This window comes from Pinus tabuliformis, chromosome 3_2 (genome assembly GCF_031772625.1).
Source record: "Pinus tabuliformis cultivar Carrire ecotype Pingquan chromosome 3_2, CPIR1, whole genome shotgun sequence".
Classification (NCBI taxonomy): Eukaryota; Viridiplantae; Streptophyta; class Pinopsida; order Pinales; family Pinaceae; genus Pinus; species Pinus tabuliformis.
This window is the reverse complement of record NC_142302.1, coordinates 177,984,579-178,000,112: the sequence shown is the minus strand read 5'-3', so window position 1 is coordinate 178,000,112 and position 15,534 is coordinate 177,984,579.

The following is a 15,534-nucleotide window of genomic DNA, read 5'->3' as shown; positions in this document are numbered from 1 at the left end:
ATGCAAAATCTATCTATGCGAAGGGATGAAGATCAAAATCTTATTCAGAGCCCTCACCAATGTGTGGTCCATTCCCTGGACACCACAAATCATGAAAGTTTTGAAAACCATCAACTACTGCCAACTAGTTGGATGTATTGATTTCAGAATGGGAATTTACAACTCAGCAAAGTTTTTAGATGAAGATCAAATTCTGATGCAAGAAGATATCGCAAGATGGCTCACTACCTTAAGAATTTCAAATCTGTGCGAAGCAGTGAATCAGAATTTTCATCAAAGTTGGGGAGATGACTATAAAGGAGATCACAGTTTCCTATATTCAATATTATTCAACCCTTTGCAGACTGGATCATTAAGGATGGTAGATGTATAAAAAAGAAAGAGACCCGAATATCTCAATGCATTGAAAGATCGTTAAAATATTTAAGATTACAGTCTACCCCTTAGGAAACCATTGGGTTAACAGATGATTTTTTATTTAACCCATTAGATCAACTTTGGGAAAATTCAGATACAAGAGAAAGAGATTTCAGGTTGGTTCAGAATAAAAAATTAATTCAATATTTTTCAGACTCGTTTAGAACTTTTCCAGAAAAATCGTTGCCTCATAAAAGAGCCATAATCAAAGAAGCAGAAAAAATAATCGGGAAAGAGAAAATAATCAGATTTATTATCAATGTCAAATCCTTAATCACATTAATAATTTGGTCAGGAAATTGCGATGATGACACTTTGTGTTTAATCTGTTTATTGTTAACTTCAGGAAGCTGCAGTCATGTAATGTTTGATAATCATTGGCTTCAAGGAAAAGATCTAAATCTGACATGCATACAATGGATAAGGCATTTAATCGATCATAAAATTGAGTTTGTTGATCTGACAGGTATCGAATTCCCTGTTAATCATGTGAGGCATCTAAATGCTGATAAAATCTGGATTCAAGTAAGTACAGAGTCCATCCTCCTTTTTGGTATCAGAGCCTCTTTCTGTTTCTGGTTTAACATGGAACGAATGATGAAAGCATTTTCTTTGGTTAAATGAACTCGTATAGATGAAGTAAGTAGTAGACACGCTGAACATGATGTTGAAGACCAGTCTTTAATAGACCCATCCAAATGGAATCCCCCAGAGCTCACAAGCTCTTAGGTCTATAAAGATACTACTATACCTGTACTCACAAAGAAAATCATACTTGAAGAAGTAGAATTGAAAATTCGTATCTCAGGGGAAGCAACTCAAATAGTTGGTCTAAAACTCTTTCAAGATAAAGAGTTAGAGAAATTCAAAGGATATTTAAAAACCAAAAAATATGCATATATACATTTTGGAGGCACTAGATTAGGTTTGGTTCCATTATTTAGAAATGGAATAAATGCTCTAGTTTTGGCCAAACTTTTCGACTCAAGACATCTAGACTATGAATAGGCTAGAATTGGGTCTATAACAGGAAATCTTATTGCAGGCTTTCAATATGGTACAATATATTGAAATTACACAATGAGCCTATCCGATATGCATCTAAAATATGCATGGAAGCTAATGGTAGGAGTACAACATCTAAGGATGTTACCAGAATCAGAATATATGTCTATTATTATGCAAGCCTCATTCCAATTCACAAATACAACTCATCCCAAAATGAAACAACCCATACTTAAAGACTATGTTACCACAGGATTGGCTACAACGGATGCCCAAGGAGTAACATATGAGGAAGTAGGATTTCCTGAAAATTGCTACTTAGAGTATTAGGCAGCCAACAAGGCAGTGAGGAAAGAAAAACCTCCGCAGAGGATAGTTTCATCAAAAGGAAGGATTCAAATTGTTCTTTCACACTTAGATCAGATAGAACGACCCATTTTTCGACAACCCAGGTTATCAATAGATATCCCACAAAACCTGGTAGACTCAGAAAGGTCAAGTCGACCCAGTAACAGTCATTCACATAGGTCTGAAAATAGCAATTGTCTGATCATTCCAGAAGAAAAACCTTTCATGGCTAAAGCCTTCAAATTTAAAGGGGTAACATTTAAAGAACAAAAGCAGTCCTTACCAAAAGGTTATAGGTGATTAGTAGACTCTATAAATCGAAAATCTTTCAGGACTACAAGTACATCCTCCATACCTCCAGTGGAAGAATGGAAGTTTCAAAATAAGAGGTTTCACAAAGGTGGAAAATGGCCACCCAATACCAAATATTGCATTTCCAATGATAGTGCATGTTATGCTCTGAACCTGCAAAATGATACCCAAATACAGAATATGCGGAGAAAAGATACCCAGAACACAGAATAGCAATGATTTTATTATTCAGAGAGTAATTTTCACTTGCCTCTTCGAGGGGGCAACCTCCAATAGAGCAAAGCTCGATTACAAAATAAGACACGATGCTCCTCGCAGGGAGTCTCTATCCTTTATATATGACTCATACATGCAATACCACGAGCCAATACCGTGGGTTTTATTAATACCATCTATCTAATACTACGGCCCATTTGCAACTAACTATGGTTCCGTCATTAATTGCGGATTAACCACTTACAATTATTAATATGGACTTTATTGACTCTTGACTATGACGTGATCCCATTACATAAATAAGGGGGTTAGGGTGGGACCCTAACATGCCCTCCCCCTTAAGACTAGCCTTGTCCTCAAGGTTGAAGCTGCGGAAACTACTGAAGAATAGTGGCCGGTTCCCAAGTTGCATCTTCCGGAGATTTGTCTTTCCATTTGACGAGGACTTCCTTAATCATGCGGCCGCGTAGTTGCTTGTCGCATGTGTCTAGGACCTGTTCAGGTTGAAGCTAGATGTACCCTTCTTCGTCCAATTCAGGTAGACTGGTTTGAATTCTGCAATTGTTCCCAATCAGTTTCTTGAGGCATGAGACATGGAAAACTGGATGGATTTTTGCAGTAGGTGGCAAGGCCAACTTGTAAGCCACTTCTCCAATGCGCTGAAGTACTTGATATGGTCCGTAGAATTTGGGAGATAGTTTTTGACACCCCTTGTCTTTGAGTGATGTTTGCTTATATGGTTGTAGCCGTAAAAAGACCTGATCCCCTTCTTGAAATTGGCGCTCTGAGCGATGCTGGTCTACCTGTTGCTTCATGCGGTTCTGAGCTTGATGAAGATTCTCTCGAAGATGGGCGAGCATGGTTGCGCGGTGTTGTAGGAGTTAATCCACTGCTTGTACTTTTGAGCGCCCCTTGAGATACGAAGTAGGTGAAGGCGAGAGTTGGCCATATACTGCTTCATAGGGAGTCATTTTGGTGGTGGCATGATACTTGGTGTTATACCACCATTCAGCCAGAGGTAACCACTGTACCCAAAGGTGTTGCTTTTCTGAAGTGAAACACTTAAGGTAGGTTTCTAGACATTTGTTGACGGCTTCAGTTTGACCATCTGTTTGCGGATGATAGGAAGTACTAAGTTTTAGTTGAGTGCCTTGTATTCTGAAGAGTTCCTGCCAAAAATTACTGGTGAAGATCGGGTCGCGGTCGGACACAATAGAAGTGGGCATGCCATGCAATTTGAAGATCTGATCCATGAAAGATTGAGCGACCAAAGTTGGTGTAAACGGGTGGGGTAGGGCGCAGAAATGAGCATACTTCGACAGTCGGTCCACAACCACCATGATGACTGACTTGTTCCCTGACTTTGGAAGACCTGTAATGAAATCCATAGAAACCTCCGTCCAAATTGATGCCGGAATGGGCAATGGTTGTAATGTGCCTAGTGTGTTGACGGTTTCCCCTTTGTGGCGTTGACAGACATCGCATTCTGCTACGAAAGTAAGGATGTCCTTTTTCATGCCTGTCCAAAAAAATGATCTTCTGGTGCGAGCATACATCTTCTGAAAGCCCGAATGTCCTACAATGGGAGATGAGTGAAATTCTGCCAAAATGCGACTTTTGAGGGTGGATGTTGGTGATATTATGACTCTGTCCTTGTAGCGAAGAATATCATCCTGCCACGAGTAACCCTTGGTGGAATTTGGATCTACCTACAATTGAGAAATGAGTTGGGAGAGCCCGGGGTGTGAAAACCATTCCCTGCGAGCCTCTTCAATCCATTTTGGAATGGGGAGGGAAATTGCTAGCAGAGTACTTTCCTCCTCAAATTGGCGAGATAATGCATCTGCTACACTATTGTCTTTCCCTTTCTTGTAAATAATCTCATAATCATATCCCAGCATTTTGGCGAGCCATTTATTTTGTTGTGGGGAGGATAGGCGTTGCTCCAAAAAATATTTAAGACTGTGATGATCTGTGCGGATTTGGAAACGTCACCCCAATAAGTAAGGTCGCCAGGTCTCGACTGCATGTAAGATGGCCATCATTTCCTTCTCGTAGGTAGATTGGCCTAGATTCCTCCCACTTAGTTGTTGGCTTGTGAAGGCCAACGGTCACCCTTCCTGCATTAAGACCGCCCCAATACCTGTACTCGAAGCATCACATTCAATGACAAAAGATTTGGTGAAGTCAGGTAGTGCAAAGACTGGAGTGGAACACATGGCATTTTTTAGAGCTGTAAAGGCCTGTTGTGCTTCCTCATTCCAGAAGAATGAATTTTTCTTTAGGAGTTGGGTGAGGGGCTTCGCTATGCGACCATAGTTGCGGACAAATTTACGATAATAGCCTATGAGACCCAAAAATCCTCTCAAGCTCTTCAAGGTCTTAGGTTGAGGCCATCCCTGCATTGCCTGGATCTTTTTGGGGTCCACCTTGACACCTTCACGCCCCACAATGTGGCCCAAATACTCTACTTCGGCCATGCCAAACGAACACTTGGACATCTTGACAAATAATTTATGCTTGCGGAGCAGTTGCAAGAGTAGATCTACATGCTGAAGATGTGCGGCCCAAGTGCAACTATAGATGAGGATGTCATCGAAGAAGACAAGGACAAATTTCCTGAGATATGGTTTGAGAATGTGGTTCATAAGGCTCTGAAAAGTAGAGGGGGCATTACAAAGACCAAATGGCATGACCAGGAATTCATAATGGCCTTCATGAGTTCTGAAAGCAGTCTTGGGAATGTCGACTTCCTTCATGCGAATTTGGTGGTATCCTGAGCGAAGATCCAACTTAGTGAAGAATTGAGCCCCATTGAGTTCATCCAGCAAATCATCAACCACCGGGATGGGAAATTTATCTTTGACTATCAACTTATTAAGGGCCCTGAAGTCGGGACACATCCGCCACTCCCCATCTTTCTTGAGCACCATGACCACTGGGGATGAATAAGGACTAATGCTGGGACGAATGACACCTACTTCCAAAAGTTCCTTGATGATTTTTTATATTTCATTTTTTTGGGTGAACGGATATTTGTATGGGCGCATGTTTGGGGGTTGGGCCCCTGGAACCAAGGTGATGCTATGATCATGTTCCCCTCGCGAGGGTGGAAGCTCATGAGGCTTGTCAAAGACCGGCAGATGGTTATTTAAAATCTGTTGCATCTTAGGATGAATTGGCAGAGGCTTGGTTTCGACTGCCTGGATGGCATTAAATTGAGCTACAACTCCATGATTGCCCTTTTTTAACAATTTTTCCATCCTATGCGAGCTAATGATAGAGGGGGCTCCTGCCTGGAGTCCACGGAGGTATGTGTGTAGTTGTTCTGCTTAAAACTCATATATAACTCCTGGAAATCCATTGTGATTGCCCAAGAGTGCGGAGCCATTCAGCACCGAGGAAATGTCGCAACCACCCATGTGTATGGCAAACATGTGGGTTTTCAACTGATAATCCCCCATTTGAAGTTTGACATTTTCACAGCGGCCTTCACATTTCATTGTGCCTCCATTCACAATTTGAACTTGGAAGTTAGAAACTGCTCGTACAAAGCAATGCACTGCTTCTGCTACTTTTTGATGGATGAAATTATGTGTACTTCCACTATCAATCAAGACTACTACTGGGCGATGTTCAATAAAACCTCTGATTTTGAGAGTTTAAGGGGAAGAAATTCCTGCCAAAGCATGCAACGAAATAACTAGTTCGTCAGAGACATTGTCCTTTTGGTTGTCTTCTTCTAGCGGCTCATGTTCCTCTAGTGGTGGATCTTCCTCCGTTGAGCTGTAGTCAGTGGCATCAATTTGAAAAAATTTGGGCTCCTTGCATTTATGACCTGGGGAGTATTTTTCATCACAGTAGTAACATAGGCCTTGCTTTCTTCTTTCGGCCATTTCCGCAGGTGACACCTTTTGGACCTTAAGTGTTTGAGTCGTGTTGTGAGCCTATGGGCGGCGACCTTTAGCGAAGAAATTTGGGCGACTGTATTGGGCTGCTAATGCACGTTCCACGTTACGAGCTACCTTGCAAGCCTCCGTCCATGTGGGAGGGTGGTGCGGTAGGACTTGGGCTTTGATAGCTTCTTTAAGACCGCTGATAAAACATTCCGTGTAGAACACATCTGAGAGACCCCAAGTGCGGAAGGCTAAGGCTTCAAAAGCTGTAATATATTCATCCACTGTACCAGTCTGTCGGAGCTTAGTAAGACGACCCAAAAAAGATGATTCCTGGTCAAAGCGGTCTTGAAGAGCTTTGGTGAATTTGGTCCAAGTCCTAAAAGGTCTAGTGCAATGTTGATGCCATTCCCACCATTGCCACCTTTCATTGTCCAAGTACATGCTCCCCAACATAAGCTGAGTCTCATCATCGAAGATGTGATTCAGTTTGAAATACTACTCCATTTGTGCTATCCATGTCGACGGGTGAGAACCGTCAAATTTATGCATATCCAACTTGGGAGGTCGCTGACTGGGTTGTTGGTGGGTGTGCCAGACGTGAGGAGAGTGGCTAGACTCACCCTCATTGTGTTCATTGCCATTATACGCCTCCTCGTGGGCTTGCTCCTTGCCCTTCGGGACTATTTTCTCGACCATGCTACATAGTCCGGTAAGCTGAATGTGGAGGTTTTGCACTGATTCTTCAAGTTTGTCCATCCTTTCATTGGCCATCGCTTGAGCTCTAGTTTCTACCATACACCAACCTGATTTTTTTAAAAATTGGGACCGCCTAAAATTTTTTCACTAAGAAGTGAATGGTACCACCGTGCTCAACTCGTCGTCCTGATTCTGATGGGCTAGATCACCAATAAGCGCCCCGAAAGATCTCAGACTATCAATACTGCAGTGGCCAAATCCTCAAAATGTCAATGCGGCCAAAAGTCCTGCGAAAATTATACCCCGGTATAGGAACCCTTCATAACGACTCTGATCTAGTGGATCTGAGAGATCTGAATGGTGGATCTTATAGCTCTGGGCGGCGAAACAGACTGCTTCTGTGGATCTGATGGATCTAATAGATCGGAATGGCTGATCTGCGAACTCGAGAATGCGAGACTGATGTCTGCTGCTGCTGCACCCCTTTGCACAAGCGAATCTGGAAGAGATGATGTGTGATCCCGCGATAGAAAAGGGAACTATGATCTTGAGGAGTGTCAGGTGCTACAGATCGCAATATACATAAGGGTCTGGCAGTAGTACTCGGCCCAATGTTTCAGGGCTCTAACTAAGGAGGATCGATCGTACCCTTAGTCGTACAACCCGACTACCCTATCGTATGGGCGATTAATCTCTCCGAGTGCTGTTCTCGGTGTACTGTAGCCGCAAGACGGCCGACAATTTATCTATGGCGAGGTTTCAAGGGAGCCTAGGGGGCTTCCGATATACCCAGAGGGTACGTGGAAGACAGTCCGTGCGCGGTTCTGTCTAATGCGCTACTAATCGAAGGGGTACCCACAGGGGTTACAAGGGAGTCCAACAGACGTGACCACCTCTTGTATTTCCTGCGTGCATGCCTCCCCAAATCCTCTTTTTCTGAAGGAGAGAAATTATGTAAAGAAGAAAATAAATTTCCTGATTTCAAAACAGAGAATATAAAGCTAGAAGAAGCAGCTAAGAAATTTCGAATCTTTATCCGTCCCAGTCTAAACAAAACACACGTCTTCCATTCTGTACCAAAGTTTTCAAGAGTAGAAGAAGATCTAATGGCATCAAACAACAATGGCTACATCTTAGATTTAGATCATTCAAATAACCTTGAAGATTCAATTCGGGTTTGGATTGGTGCTTTATGGAAAATGCAGATAACAACCAAATTAGATAATGTTGCAATAGTTAATTTGGCAGAAAAAGAATGGAAGGAATAGTTTATATTTGGTGGCAAAGGCCATCTCAAAATGGAAGAGAAGAAGTCATAAAAGCTGGTTTGCCAGTTTTTGAACAATTACTCAGAACACAGTTCTGTATAGAACCATAGGATTCAAAAAAAGAGGCTATGGTTTATCTAGCCAAAATGGAATTAAAAGATGCAAAGAATTTAGAAGAGTTTTCCAGAGAATATTTCAAGTTGGTAATAACCTCATAATCAAGCAATGATTTAATGACTAAAATCACATTTTTGTCAAAACTTCCACATAACATAAAATGGAATTAAAAGATGAAAAGAATTTAGAAGAGTTTTCCAGATAATATTTCAGGTTGGTAATAACCTCATAATCAAGCAATGATTTAATGACTAAAATCACATTTTTGTCAAAACTTCCACATAACATAGGTGACTTGGTAATGAAAGATCTTGAAGAAAAGGGTAAGAATCTCTAGGCTCTTTATTGGGTAGATATGACAAATCATTCTAAACAAAAATTGAAATATCTCTGTTGGCAGAAGTATGCTTAAGAAAACGCTACTAAACCCTCACAAGATTGTTGTAAAGAAATACTCCCATGGAGTCCTCTTAAAAAGTGACATCATAAGAAAAGATACTATGGGAAATACAAGGTAAAGAAAGTAGCAAATCCAAGAAAACCATTTCCAAAGTATAGATACATCAAAAGAAGAAATGCTCCACTAAAAGATGGATGTTGCTTTATATGTAAGAAAAAAGGACACTTTGCTGCTAAATGTCCTTAAAATACATCATCTAAATTAAAGAAATGTCTGGAAATGGATGATTTCATAGATAATTGGCCTATCGTTGATAATGAAGATGAATGCTCTGATGTTTGTGTTTTATCTGAAGCTAAAGATTTAGAAGAAGAAGCCGATATCAAGGCAAGTCAAAAAATGAACATCTGTTCTGATTCAGATTGTGAGCTAGAATACGAATCAGAAACCATAGATGAAACCAACATTTTAGAGTTCAGCGAAATAGATGACATGTCAGAAAGCTCAAAGGACAACGAAGAATGTGTGAAACAAACAAAAATCAAAGGAAAGGAAAAGGTGAGTGACATTTATTCAAAAGCTCCGAGTTTTTGTCCCGTACCAAAAAATATTGGCTACGCTACAAGCTTTCAATCTACTCCACAATATGATTCAGAAGAAGAAACAAATTTGATGAAGAAAATTGTCAAAGCCAATGATTTGTTGTATATAATAGTGGAATTACAGTTAGGAAAATATTGGGTTGAGGTAGACGCCTTCATTGATTCAGGAGGATCAAATAATTTGGCCAGGCCAAGTTTGTTCAAATCCTCATGGAAACCATTAAGAAATATCATCAATAGAGAAACAATTGATGGTAATGTAACTTTGACCCATTATGTAGATAATATTCCTATGAAAGTGGGGGGGAGAATTATAAAGATCTCAGCAATTCAGTATTATGATCAGTCAAGTAGTATAATATTGGGAATGCCCTTCATAACATTAGTCCTCTCAATGACCATAGCTAAAGATAAAATAATCTGCAATACAAAGAAAAAGGCAGTTTGTGTAAGTAGAATTTCTTTAGCAAATTATGAGGTAAAGAACAAAAAAGTCAACAAAAAACCAAAAGTAAGAAAACCAAAAAAAGATAGCAATGATTGGAAAGAAGTTTTGCAAACCTATGAAATAAAAGAGAAACAACAACATCTTAATAAAGCTATCAGAGAAGAAGGTTGGCAGAAGAACAAAAAGAAATTCAAAAGAAACTACTCCATTTTTGTTCCAGCAATCCCCAAGAATTTTGGGATAAAGATATTCCAATGCAGGATATTGAAACGCTCCACAATAATGGAGTACAAGGAGGTGTTATCCCATGCACGCCTCAAGATGAACAAGAAATGAAATCCCAGGTAAAAGAGCTTATTAAACTTAATTTGATTGAAGAATCAAACTCTCAATATTCATGCTCTGCTTTCATTGTAAGAGATCATGCGAAAGTGGTTCGAGGAAAAGCAAGAATGGTGATCAATTATAAGCTGCTTAATGCAATCACAAAGGATTTCAAATATCCACTACCACGACAAGAAGTAATAATGCAAAAAATACAAAAGTCCAAAATCTTCTCAACATTTGATATGAAGAGTGGATACTATCAGATACAGATTAGACCAGAAGATCGACACAAAACAACATTTTCATGCCCTTCCGATTTCTTTCAGTTGAATTTACTTCCTTTCGGTCTACAAAATGCGCCTTCTTTCTTTCAGCGAAGAATTGACAACATTTTCAGCAGGTATGATTTCATAATAGTATGTATAGACGACATTATAATTCACAGTGAGACTATTGATGCACACATTCTCCATTTGTATATTTTCATCAAGGAATTAGAAGCTTGTGGAATTGTGTTATCTGATAAAAAGATAGATTTGTTCAAAGAAACTATTGAGTTTTTAGGAATCATTGTAATCAATTGACAAATTTAGATCTAGCCCCACATAGTTCAGAAAATAACAAGTTTCCCAAATGAATTACAGGATAAAGAGCCCCAAGAGTTAGCTCAATCGGTCAAATCAGTGCCTCGCCAATCGGGAGGTCACAGGGTCAATTCCCGAAAGCTCTTGGGGTCAGGTCAGCATAGGGCGAGGGGTGTGCTCCCCTTCGGGGTATGAGCTACCCAGTTCTTACCGTGGACGTAGCGGCTGCCCATTGACCATGGGTATCCGTGAACCACATGTGAAGAAGAAGAATTACAGGATAAAGACCAAATCCAAAGATTTCTAGGAATTCTGAATTATGTACATAAATTCATTCCTAAGCTTTCTGAAAAAATAGAGGCCATTAGAAAACATCTGAATGGCGGATGGAGTGCAGTAGCAACTGCAGTTGTTCAAAAGTTAAAAAAGGAAGCACAAAGCTTACCAAATCTCAAACCTCGTGGTGCAGGGCAATTAATTCTACAAACTGATGCATCATACGAATATTGGGGAGAAATATTACTTGAAAAAGAAGAAAATCAAGAAGAACAGATCTGCGCCTATAAGTCAGGAGAGTTTTCCTCAAGCCAAAAGAATTATTTCACAGCAGAAAAAGAAACCCTGGCCATATTTAATGGAATCCAGAAATTTGAGTTATATCTAGCACTTATCAAATTCATCATAAGAACTGATTGCAAAAAATTTCAAATTTTCCTAAATGCAAAAATTGGAGGGCAAATGGCTAGAGGCAGGCTATTATCATGGAAAATTTGGTTCCAACAATATGAATTCAAAATTCAATGGATACCAGGAAACTCAAATTGGTTAGCCGATGTGCTAACAAGAGAAATGAACAAAATGTTCATTATGCGCCAAGAAGACAGCCATTTAACATTGGCAAAAGGACTTCAACAGCTAGAGCAACAACTACCCAAGCTTGTAACCGAAATTAAAAAGCTGGTAGGATTGATAATCAGAAGAAATGAATGGATAAATCAAATAAGAGGATATAAAACAAAAAGCTTTGGCCCTCACTTGGGTATCAGTACAGAAATATGCAAAATCTATCCATGTGAAGGGATGAAGGTCAAAATATTATTCGGATCGCTCACCAATATGTGGTCCATTCCTTGGACACCACAAATAATGAAAGTTCTGAAAACCATCAACTATTGCCAACTAGTTGGATGTATTGAATTTGGAATGGGAATTTACAACTCAGCAAAGTTTTTAGATGAAGATCAAATTCCGATACAAGAAGATATCACAAGATGGCTTAATTACTTAAGGATTTCAAATCTGTGGGAAGCAGTGAATTAGGCTTTTCATCAAAGTTGGGGGTATGACTATAAAGGAGATGACAATTTCCCTATATTCAATATTATTGAACCCTTTACAGACTAGATCATTAAGGATGGTAGATGTATAAAAAAAAAATAGACCTGAACATCTCAATGTATTGAAAGGTCGTTAAAATATTTAAGATTACAGTGTACACCTTGGGAAACCATTGGGTTAACAGACAATATTTCATTTAACCCATTTGATCAGCTTTGGGAAAATTCAGATACAAGAGCAAGAGCTTTCAGGTTGGTTCAGAATAAAAAATTAATTCAAGTGTTTTCAGACTAGTGCAGAACTTTTCCAGAAAAAGCATTGCCTCATAAAAGAGCCATAATCAAAGAAGCAGAAAAAATAATCGGGAAAGATGACACTCTGTGTTTAATCTATTTATTGTTAACTTCAGGAAGGTGCAGTCATGTAATGTTTGATAATCACTGGCTTCAACAAAAAGATCTAAATATGACATGCATACAATGGATAAGGCATTCAATTGATCATGAAATTGAGTTTGTTGATCTGACAGGTATCGAATTCCTTGTTAATCATGTCAGGCATCTAAATGTTGATAAAAACTAGATTCGAAGCTTTGAAGTAGACATCCTAGCACATGCAGATGCTTTATGCAAACAAGAAATATGTGAAATGACGAGAAAAGCAAAAGAAAAAGATAAGATAGAAATAGGACAGTCATTCAGCGCAAAAGATGCTCATCCACCAGCACCACCCTGGTACAAAGATGCTCAACTGGACCGCATTCTAGAAGAAATGGACATCAAATACATTCTAGAGGCTCTAGAACGACAAAAGGCGGTAGAGGCGGATATGACTTGCAATGACTGTGGAATGCACCCATGTGTTTGAGACTACGGTCACAATGATTAAATTTGTACATAAGAATATTTGCTTTTATAAAAATAAAGATTTGCTTTTGTAAAAGAAAGATTGAGTAGACACTGTGCGGGTACGAGTCCTGACAAGACCTTCAATCATCATAGATTCTTAGGTTAATTTTGAAATCTAGACTTTAGATCCGAAGAGACTTCTCTGGTCTATAAATAAGTGTTTGATATCATCCAAGGGCCACAGTTAGTTGTGCTCTCGTTTTATGTTGGTCACTTGGTATGTACAAGATTGCTTAATTTAATATAGAAGCTTGTTGGGCTGCCTGTCTGAGGACAGTTCTGCAATTCTCAAAAGACCTTGGAGAGTATAAGGCGACAATGGAGATCCAGACCTAAGGAGTTGGTTGGAGTTCGCGTCTCTCGGTGAGAGACTTTATTTATCCCTTCATTCGTCTTTCTATTTGTCAAGTAAGTATGGATTCCATCATCCTTTTTTGGTATCAGAGCCTCTTTCTGTTTCTGGTTTAGCATGCAATGAATGATAAAATCATTTTCTTTGGTTAACTAAACTCGTATAGATGAAGTAAGTAGTAGACAAGCTGAACATGATGTTGAAGACTAGTCTTTAATAGACCCATCCAAATGGAATCCCCTAGAGATCACAAGCTCTCAGGTCTATAAAGATACTACTATACCTGTGCTCACAAAGAAAATCATACTTAAAGAAGTAGAATTGAAAATTCGTATCTCACGGGAAGCAACTCAAATAGTTGGTCTAAAACTCTTTCAAGATAAAGAGTTAGAGAAATTCAAAGAATATGAAAAAACCAAAAAAATATGCATATATACATTTTGGAGGCATTAGATTAGGTTTGGTTCCATTATTTAGAAATGGAATAAATGCTCTAGTTTTGGCTGAACCTTTCGACTCAAGACATCTAGACTATGAACAGGCTAGAATTGGGTCTATAACTGGAAATCTTATTGCAGGCTGTCAATATGGTACAATATATCCAAATTACATAATGCGACTATCCGATATGCATCTAAAATATGCATGGAAGCTAATGGTAGGAGTACAACATCTAAGGATGTTACCAGAATCAGAATATTTGTCTATTATTATGCAAGCCTCATTCCAATTGACAAATACAACTCATCACAAAATGAAATTGCCCATACTTAAACATTGTGTTACCACAGGATTAGCTACGACGGACACCCAAGGAGTAACATATGAGGAAGTAGGACTGCCTGAAAATTGGTACTTCGAGTACTAGATAGCTAACAAGGCAGTGCGGAAAGAAAAACGTCCACAAAGGATAGTTTCATCAGAAGGAAGGATTCAAATTGTTCCTTCACACTTAGATCAGATAGAACGACCCATTTTTCAACAACCCAGGTTATCAATAGATATCCCACAAAACCTGGTAGACTTAGAAAGGTCAAGTCGACCCAGTAGTAGTCATTCACATAGGTCTGAAAACAACAATCATCTAATCATTCCAAAAGAAAAACGTTTCATGGCTAAAGCCTTCAGATTTAAAGGGGTAATATTTAAAGAAAAAAAGCAGTCCTTACCAAAAGGTTATAGGTGATTAGTAGACAATATAAATAAAAAAGCTTTCAAGACTACAAGTACATCCACCATACCTCCAGTGGAAGAATGACAATTTCGAAATAAGAGGTTTCGCAAAGGTGGAAAATGGCCACCCAATACCAAATACTGCATTTCCAGTGATAGTACATCAAGGCAACCAAAAACAAGAGAAGACTATGCCCCATTAATTGAGCACGCAACGACATCCCCAAAAGATTTAGAGGAATCTTACCAGTTGACAAATCATATTTCAAATTGGTGTAATCATGTTGAAGTAGCTTTAGATGATGTAGGATGTCAAGGCGAAGGAATTTTACAGAATCTAAATTTAATCCAAAACAATTTAACTTTAGATAGACAAGAAAAAAGTGAACGAAGAAAGAAAAGATAACTTAGAAAGAAGAAACAATCTGCATTTAACATATTTGAAAATTTAGGTTCATGGCAAGATTATCAAGAAAAAGAATCAGAAGCTACAAGTTCCCAGTCTGTACAAAATACATAAGTTTTCTCTTTTTTCTGAAGGAGAGAAATTAAGTAAAGAAGAAAAGAAATTTCCTAATTTCAAAACAGGGAATATAAAGCTAGAAGAAGCAGCTAAGAAATTTCCAAGCTTAATCCATCCTAGTCTGAACAAAGCACACGTCTTCCATTCTCTACCAAAGTTTCCAAGATTAGAAGAAGATCTAATGGCATCAAACAGCAATGGCTACATCTTAGATTTAGATCATTAATATAACCCTGAAGATTCAATTTGGGTTTGGATTGGTGCTTTATGGAAAATGCAGATAATAAGCAAATTAGATAATGCTGCAATCTTTAATTTGGCAGAAAAAAAAAATGACAAGAATAGTTTATATTTGGTGGCAAGGGCCATCTCAGAATGAAAGAGAAGAAGTCATAAAAGCTGGTTTGCCAGTTTTTGAACAATTACTCAGAACACAGTTCTGTATAGAACTAGAGGATTCAAAAAAACAGGTTATGGTTGATCTAGCGAGAATGGAATTAAAATATGCAAAGAATTTATAAGAGTTTTCCAGAGAATATTTCATGTTAGTAATAACCTCAGAATTAAACAACGATTTAATGACTAAAGTCACATTTTTGTC